Raw genomic sequence first — 10032 nt, forward strand, 5'->3', positions numbered from 1 at the left:
TTTCTACAGGTCGATCAAAACGAACGGGAGGTGGTGTGGCCATACCTACAAAGCTGAAAATAATAAAAGTGAGTGGACACTCAATAAGTTAAATTCACTATGCTCCGGCTAGGAAATAGCCTCGCATAGGACAAGAGAAATACACATTATCATTGGCTTGTCGATGGTAGATCAATCGCAATGCATCTTACCTTGCCTTTGTATTAAACATGGCATGTTCAACAAATGAGAAAACATCAAGTAAGGATTTTCAACGTTGCATGCAAAAGATCAACACACGGGATTCATCATTTCATGATCGAAATCCATCGATCCTTTCGGCTTACCACCTAGCATCCGAGTACTCCCTCGGGCATCGCCTCGAAATCCATCGAATAGCGGCATCGTCCTGAAATCCATCGAAGACGGCATCGCCCCAAAATCTATCGGCGGCGGCAACGTCCCGAAATCCATCGGTGACAGCCATAGTCCCTCGTGTGATCATGCAACAAGCAACACACATTTCCGATTCTTATCTTGATTTTATTAGCCCATGCAAACATACGGTGCTCGTGTAACTTGTGCTCTCTAGGACAACTTGCCTAACATGTGAGGCACGGTCGAGGGCACGTGACTCGATCCATCATGCTGAATGTCGGCTCGGAGCCAGACTTGGCCCGATTCTACACGCCTCAATGTAAAATCCGCACCAAGTCGAGCTCATCCCAGAACACCACAACATGAGTACGAAACATACGACACCCCGTTTCGTGCCTCGGTTGTGCCATGACTCACGGCCACATACGAAATAACCAAACACGTGCAGACGCCAAGCATCACAAACATAAGCACTCCTCGAGCCCAAACGTGCAACACTACACCTTAACCAAAGTATAGGGAATTCACTTACTACTCGGGGGCTCTAAGGTATTTAGTGACGATGCGGTGGTGAGAATGAGTGACCGGAGAAGAAATGGCCGAGAATGAGAGAGATGGAGGCCGAGAAAGAGAGAAGCCGAGAGAGTAGGGAGAGAGAGACTTGTTCGGTTTTTGGGGAAAATGAGCATGGCATGGTGTCTCTCTATTTATAGGCCAAGATTTCAATTATTGCCATGCCAAGTGGTCCAATGAAATGCATTCAAGTGGCACCTAATTATTAGAGGCAATCTTGGAAAATTCTAGAGAATCTTGACCAAATCCTAGACTTCATTATTTGATGGCCTAATTGAAGTCCAAGTGTCCATCTAGGTTAATAATGCCCTATCTTAGACCATATGAATCACCGAATGCATTAATTATCTAGGGGACACATAAGCCTATCTAGGGGACACTTAAGCCTTTCTTCAATAATGACCCTTGTCTTGACTCCCATTATTGCCCTATCTCTAGAGATTGCAAGATCTCATGCATTAATGGAGAAGATCCTATGCATTAATGAAGATCTTATCTTATAAGATTCTTCTCATGATGACCCTCCAATTATTGGTTCCAACTTTGACTTGGTCAACTTTGGCTTCTTGCTCCCTAAGCTTGGCCAAAATTTGCTGATTTGTCCCAAAGATCAAGTGGCTAATGACACTTAAGCATATGCTCCAAAATCACTAAGTATACTTAGCAAATTACCTAAGTAAACGGGGAAATTCCGGGTTTCAAATAATCGATCATCCTATCAGGGTCGAGGTTCGGTGTAAAAAACATTCCTCCAAATATGATCAAACACATCCAAGACAATGTCCAAGTCCAATGGTATAAGTTCGGGCCGGTTGGGTTGCCCAGGCGCATGGCCTGTACAATCGGACCTGACCGGGCGCACGGCTGGGCACGTTACCGGGCCACACGGGCACATGGCCGGGCGCGAGACTGGCCGCACGAGCGCCGCGCCGGGCCGCAAGGGCAACGTGTCGAGTGGCTTGCCTGGCCGCACGGGCGGCTTACCTAGTGCCTTGCCGGCTGTATGGGCAACGCACCGAGCACCACGCCGGGTCACACGAGCAAAGGGTCGGTTCACGGCCAAACACGTGCAACGGCCCGTGAATGGCACGTTGCACGACTCATGGCCATATTTCTTGGGCACGGGACGAGACCGGAATCGGATCTTATGGGCACAATACGTGGCACAAGGGTCGAGCTCAATGGCCGGCACACGACCGGGCATGTAGCCGGTCCGTGGCCTGGCTGACGGGCACAATGGCCGGTCATGACCGAGCACATGGCCTTGGCTGGCGCGACTGACAATTTTGCCCAGGCCGTGACCAAGCCACTAGGCACACGGCCTGGCACATGTCTCGTCCATGGCCTTCCCGACTCAACGTAACAATCCGTGGCTGATTCGTGACCGATCCACGTTCGAGTATCAACGACCCATGGTCGACCCTCGTTTGTCATGTAGCCTCGTGGAATCCAGTACCCCGGAATTAACTCATGGTCACTCGGGACTAATGCATGGCCGTGCGGTATCACCCACGACCGACACATGCCGACACCGGACTGATCCACAGTTATCCCGGATCGTTCCACTAACGGCCTTTATGGTCGAAGGGTAATTCCACAGTCATATTATTCTAATCATTTGCGTAGTCAGGGGGTCATTTTACTGTCGATCCCTAGGCCAATTCTTGGACAATCTTTCGATCGAACCACGACTAACCCTCAGTACTCTCATTCCGATTATACTGTCCATTCCATTATCGACCCTCGACGCGACTTACCCTCTCATCCATTATTACTAGTCCTCGGCTTCCTAGGCCCGAAATCGGGGGTGTCACAGTCAGTCCTGTCGAGCCTCCGGTCACCGCTCTTCAACCCGGTCGTTCACGAAACAGGTAAGTCACGGTCGTACATTTTGCTCTGTTGTCACCCCCACTTTCCTTGCCTCTCGGGTGTCGGGCATACTGAGCCTGTTCGGTGGTCGCCCGGCCCCCGTCGATGGATGCTCGTGCTCGTTTGACACTCAAAGAAGCTGTTTTAAATGTTTCACACCGAGGGTAGGCCCTGAGCTTTGCTAAACTCAAGCTTGTTACTACATTTTTCAAACGCCCCTCACATGTTCGACGAAATGCCAAAATGGGGGTCCAAATGATTTTTTGTGGAACCAGCGACTTGAACTCGGATTTTATGTTTGTTTAGTACTCATATTCATCGAATCAGCACTAACTTTTGCGTTTTTCGTGCATTCACGTCACGGTTCGCGTATTGTCCAAGTCGGCCTCCCATATGCATCCCTTCGCCGGAGACATTCCCCCCGCACAGAGGAAGCCCGCGGTTTGAGGCCGCCTTAGTCAGTTCATTCCTCCTCGTTTTGATGTATGTTTGCTCATTTATTTACTGGTTGATGGTATGGGTTCGGGAGGAAAAGTCTCTGGGGCCGAGCAGGTTAGTCGGAGAGTAATTGTGGTCGCCGGCGGGGAGGGGGTGTGTTTCTGTCGTCATCGGGGCGGTCCCCGGAACATCGGCCGGCGGCGACGGCGTAGGGCCAGCGCCGGTCATCGGCGCTGGTGGCCCAAGCCGACTGCCGGCGGTAGGTGTCCTCGGCGAAACCCCGGCATGGCCTCAGCAAAGACGTTCTCGATGAAGAAGGCCATTGAAGAAGAGAAGAATTCTAGTAAGAGTTCACGAAAGGGGATGAAGAAGAGAAATGAAAAAAATAGAAAAAGAAACAAAAAAAAGGGAAAAGAGAGAAAAAAGAAAAGAGAAAGAAAAATAGAATAAAAAAATCAAAATTTGAAAACTCGGGCGGGTCGGTAACTCGGGTCAGATAGCCGGGGCGGATCGGGTCGGGGGATCCAGTCCGAAATCTTTATTTTGTCAATAAAAACATTCAAAAATTCAAAATAATATTAAAAAATATTAAAAATTCCAAAATATTCGAAAATGTTTGAAAAATCCAAAAAATATTAAAAAGTCTGAAAAATTAAAAAACATTAAAAAAATTCAGAAAATTCCAAAAAAATTAATTACTTAAAAAATAAAAAAAATCAGAAAAAATCAGAAAAATCCCAAAAAAAAATCCAGAAAATTAAGAAATATCCAGAAATCAGTGTTTGGCTTAATTTCACTAGATTTTTCTTTAAAAAAAACTCACAAAAAATAAAAAAAATGAGAAAGACCCTAAAAAATAAATTCTCAAAAATCGAATAAGCCATTAGGGCTTTACTTTAGGGCTTTTGATTCATTTTCTTTCTAGAGACGATGTTAAGTCGCTGGTTGTTTATTTTCTTTGTGATTATTTGGTTGTGCACATTTAATTCGTTGGTTGTTATTTTCTATTTTTAGCATGGTTAGGTGGAATCTTAGCTCGTTTGATGGGCTGCTCGGTACGTTAGTTTTGCGAATGTTCAAGTTTAGGTACCGAAAGGGCACTAGTTAGATCACTAGTGTAATCAAGTCCCCGAATTTTAGAATCTCTAGTTTTCATGTATATCGAGACGACACTCCCACGTCTCGATTAGGATTTCTAGCCGACCTTTGATCATGGCTAATGGCGACTCCAATCGAATCCGTAAATTAAAAAATTCTCATCGTGCGAGGTATGAGGCTTGAGAGTGCCTCGGTCTTTGGATTAATAAACCATTTGGTTTGTCTTTCAAACGAATCAATCGTCGTTCACATCTATCGACAAATACCTCTTGGCCTAAACCCGATCGGGACGGGGGGAAGGTTGTGACAGCTTGGTGACTCCCCTGGGGACTTGAGGACTTAGGCCTAACGCAACTTGATTGTTTATTTACTAACGTGATCTTGTGGCAGCGCTTCGAGAAAGTTAAGGTAAGTCCGCTAACATTGTGTTAAATGTTGTTGGAGGTTGGGAGTTATAAGGGGTGGAGTGATTGTTGACATGTTTGTTTTGCAGGTTGGTGTAAAGGGTGTATGTATGTGAATGAAAATTGAAGTGTTGTTTTGATATCAACTGTTGTGCATGTTTTTACCTACTTTAGCACTACACCTTTCACACATAATCCGCGATCTAAAACCCCGATCGCCTTAGGAAACCCATAGGAGGTGCCAAAAGTGTGGAAACCGTGCGGGAAAGGACCCATGGCTATCCCCTTTTGGTTTTGCCCATTTTCAAATAGTGATAAAGAGGACTGTCCGACGCAAGTGCGGAATGGGGAAAACTCTTTTAATCTATTTGGGATGGTGACCTTTAGCCTTTAGAACTCCCACCTTTAGTGAGCCTCACGAGTCGGCATGCGACTTGTCTTTGTGTTTGACATACCCACCATTCTTTGTAAAGGTTTGTATCTCCTTCGCATTCAGTTATCCTAACCCTTTTTCTTTACGCGAATTTAAATTTACTTTGTAGCGAATAGTGATTAGTTTAAATGCCCCTAGGCTTAGATATCATGGGTCTCGATGAGCTTCGGATCGTCTCGATCCCAAAGCGAGCATTGTTGGACATGTGGGACGCTCTCAACGCGAGCAGGAAAAACTACGTGGAGAAGAAGATTGGTTACCTCCTCTTCCTCTTACACCTTGAACCCCAAGTGGCCTTGGTCAAGGCGTTAACCCCGAAACCTCAACCTTTGTGTTTGGTCGTCACGAATTAACCCCGACTTTAGAGGAAATTCAAATCATCATCGGCAATGTCCATTCCCTAAGTGTTGTTGATCCTTTCTTAGGCGTAGATCCGGTCCCTCATTTGAGTCAACTTTTAGGGGTCCCGCCGCCCGAGATTAGGACACTCCTCGATAGAAACTCCAAGGGTCTCCTAATAGCTTTCCTCGAGCAACAATTCGATAGCTTCCTTTCAAGTCCTAGAGCCGAATCCGCTAAAGTCTTCCTATTAGCCTTCTTCAGGTTTGTTATCTTTCCCTTCACTCAAAAAACAATGGACCCCGTTGTCATTCATGTTATCGATGGGATCCTCATCCTCAAAGAGTTTACTAACATGATCCTCGCCGAAATGTTCATTTCTCTCAATCGTTTCAAGAAGGACAAGCATGTAGCCCTTAGAGCCCCCTAGGTATTCTTCAAGTTTGGTTTATGTCTCACTTGAAGCAATTCAGAGGAAACTTAGCCATTCCTCATGTTAGCAAGGACATAAATCCCCTTACCTAATTCAGAGAGAAAGAAAAATTCCTTCATCCTTGGACCTTTCGTAATTGGGTAGACTTCCTCGAGAATCTTACACCTAAGCAAATTCTTTGGGAAGCCCTTTGGGTTCATTTTCCTAAGGTATGTCTTACAAGCGGCCATAGCGACCCAATTCCACTCTTAGGTTTGATGGGATCGACTTCTTATTATCTTTTAAGAGTCGCTTGTAAATTCTATGTGCTTCAAGAAATCTCTCTCCCTCTAAAGTCGGGTTTATTTCGTTTCGATTTTCGTAATGGGGTTGTCAAGGGGGACCAACTTGAGGAGTTGAAGAACGAGGTGAAACGAATCATCAACATACTCTACTGTTGCCAACCAGAGGACGTCGAATGGGTCACGGAGTTGCAAGGATCCATGAAGGAACACTATGCATCAAAGGAGTACATTGCACGACGCGTCGAACCCGAGCTCGCCATCGCCATCCCAAAATTTCCTGTGATCCCGACCCCAAGGAGACTCAAATGGGGCAGATCATAAGAGAAAGAGATGAAGCCCTGGCTGAGGCAGAACATTGGCAGGAAGCTTACAAGCGCGCCACGCAACATGCTGTGAAGAGGCCCTATATCCAAGACTGGTCATGTTCTATTAGTTTTTTTTAGGATTTTCTTTTAATTGTATTAGAATTGATGCATAAGGCCTTTTTCTTACATGGACTTTTAGAGCAAATGTTTAGGTGTGCTTTTTTATTATTATTTAGCGAATGTATAGGGATTTCCTTTCACAAATTTTGATGTAATTAGTGAAATTCCCTCTTTTGTATGTTGAATGGAACGTGACACGGGCATTTTAATCAATCACTATATGTTACTCCCTTTTAATTATATAATTTCTTACAATAAAATTTTTATAAGAAATTGTTTACACGAGGTACGGCTTATGCAAAAGGTTTCTTATTTCAGTTTCATCATAAGAAAATATAAAATTAAAAGGTGTGCAATTTCCGTTCTATCGCTTTAATGTGTAATAATTTCGGCCTTCTTGTTTTATTTTATGAAAAACCAGGTCCCGAAACTACGGCTTCGTGGCGATCGCCTATTCGTACATGCTCAAGAGTAGTAAGGATGAACATCGAGGAGCAAAATGCTCGTTTCACCGCGCTTGACAACAAGATCAATGAGCTAACTACTCAACTCACACAGTTCACCAATGAAGTTAAAGCCGCGCTGGCTGCGCCGAATGCTAATCAAGCTGCGCCACAAGCTGCCCTCGATCCCGAAGAGGGGTCTGTAAGGAGGAATGGTGTCGGGAAGACATTGAATGCCGCACCCGTAGTGGTAGAACTTGATTCCGTTTCGAAAGCCATTGCGGCCCGTATGAAGGAGGAGCATAACAAGAGGCTCACGAAGATAGAGGAGAAGCTACGAGCATTGCAAGGGTAGGAAGAGCATGTGATCGAGGATCTATCTCAATACACGCACATGAACTTTCCTGAGAAGTTCAAAATCTCTGATTTTAGCTAGTATGATGGGACGGGAGACCCAAGAATCCACTTGAAATACTATCTTAACCAAATGGGAAGGTATGCCCAGAATGTTCCCCTTATGATTCAGACTTTCCAAGAGAGTTTGGTTAGCTCAGCATTACAGTGGTATGTGCTGTTGGAAGCGGAGAAGATGGAAAAATGGTAGGAGTTGGCTGAGGTATTTATCTTTCAATACAAGTACAACACTGAAATAGCTCCGACTTGTGAAGTGCTAACTCGGACTGAGAAGAAAAGGAGTGAGTCTTTCAGAGCGTTCACCCAAAGGTGGCACACCTTGGTCGCTCAGGTCCGTCCTCCTCTCAATGAGAAAGAGTTAGTGGACGTCTTCCTCAAAGCATTGCCTAATGACTTTTATTTGAAGATGGTTGGTTCTAGATGCCTGACTTTCCCCCAGTTAGTGGAGGTTGGAGAAAGAGTGGAAGGAGCGATGCGTAATGGTAGGCTAAATAAAGGAATGAGTCGGAAATTCCCAAGTCAGAAAGAAAAAGAGGTAGAGGTGGCGTATGTGCAAGCTCCAGTGCTGACAAGATCCCCTCAACATCTTCTCAAAACCCGCCGGTGTTTTGAGGAGGGATGCATCAGAACTACGAGTTCAAGAAAAAGACGCCGAGGCAATTCACTCTTCTCCCTAGGCCCCTATCAAAGCTTTTTCCCATGCTATTGGGGAGAGGGATGATAACTAAAGAGACTCCTCGAGATAACCCTCCCAAGTTCCCTGGATTCGACTTGTCAAAGTACTGCGAGTTACACATGGGCGAGAAGGGCCATGATATAGACAATTGCATGACGCTTAAGCACAAAGTTCAAAACTTAATAGACAAGGGTATTTTGTTGTTGAGGGAACCGCCACCTAATGTCCAACAGAATCCCTTGCCGAACCATGCTGGTGGTGTCAATATGGTTAGCAAAGAGGGGAGCATGATTAAGCAAACTTTCAAAGTAGACGTCCCTAAGTTATACGAGTTACTCGTACTGGCTAGGCACTTCGAGGGAGGAGATGAGATCTCAATGGAAGAGAAGTTAGAGTGCATCTCTAGAATGATGGATATGGGTGTAATCCGGGGTGTTGAAGAGGAAGAGTCGGACGACATGACGATGCCGACAGCCGTATTTGACCTATCCTCCAAGGACTTTGTTTGTGAAATTGAGGAGGAGGAAGTTGAGAAGATGCTCGCTGAGCTTTTAAAAGTTATAGAAGCAGCCAATAAAAGTGAAGCTGTGTTTCAGACTGTAAATGACAATGAAGGAAGCCATCTAAACATTGATTCCGAGCCTCGAACCATGAAAGTCAAATGGGATAGCGAACTCGTGAGGTCATCTCATGTGGACAGAGAAGTGATCAGCATGTTGGTTCAGCCTAGTGGGAAGTTTGATTATATGGTGAAGTATTCGCCTCCCCCGAGCTTTTTTATTAACCCAGAAGATATTATTCTGAACGGATGGGGGGTATGGATGACTTACCTAGGCCAGAGGAAGAGATGGTTGACATGATTACCCCTATAGTGATTGACTTATCCGTTGAGGATGATCTGTTGACACATGAGGAGACAGGTGTCGAACATGTAGTCATTGACCTTACGTCCGAAGAGTTCAGCACCCTAGAGATCAATGATCGTTTTATGGAGCCAGTAGTGATTGAACTCCCACTTGAGGATGAAGAAGACCTAATAGTAGAAAGAGCCCCGAGCTGCAATGCCAAGGCAGTCCCTTGGAATTATAAGACGAACGAGGTTGATGCCGTCACACGTCCAGGCTGTTGCTACGCGCCCCCTGAAGCAGTTGAAAAGAAAGCTGTCTCGGACGAAGAAGCAGAGCAATTCTTGACGATTGTTAAAATGATCGAATTCAATGTAGTGAACCAGTTGAGGAAGATGCCTGCCCAAATCTCGCTCTTGGATCTCTTCAAATCTTCTGAGAAATATAAAAATGCATTGCTCAAAGTCCTTAATGAAGTGCATGTGCCAGAGAGCATCGATGAGGGTCAATTAGAAGAGTTTGTTGGATCCATTTTACTCAAGGATCAAATCTCGTTTGCTGATGAGGATTTCCTTGCTGAGGGCCGCAACCATACCAAAGCTTTGCTCATTTCCGTAAAATGTCAAGATAAGATGGTAGCGAGGGTATTAATCGATAATGGGTCGGCACTAAATATTTGCCCTCTAGCCACAATCCATCGCTTGGGGGTTAATGAAGAGAAGATCCAGACTTCAAGGTCCACTGTTCGCGCTTTTGACGGCATGAAGAAAAAAGTTATCGGTGAGATTGAGCTCGAACTCCTGATCGGCCCAGTTCTCTTTCTGGTTAACTTTCAGATTCTAGACATCCCTAGTGCCTTTAATCTTCTATTAGGACGACCCTGGATACACACTGCAGGAGCTGTGCCCTCGAGCTTGCACCAAAAGGTCAAATTTATCGTAGATGGAAAGCTGGTGACTGTACATGGAGAGACCGACTTCAAGGTTTTTCATGACACTGCA

This window comes from Syzygium oleosum, unplaced genomic scaffold (assembly GCF_021117445.2).
Source record: "Syzygium oleosum isolate NSW1041296 unplaced genomic scaffold, Sole_v2.1 Sole_v2.34, whole genome shotgun sequence".
Classification (NCBI taxonomy): Eukaryota; Viridiplantae; Streptophyta; class Magnoliopsida; order Myrtales; family Myrtaceae; genus Syzygium; species Syzygium oleosum.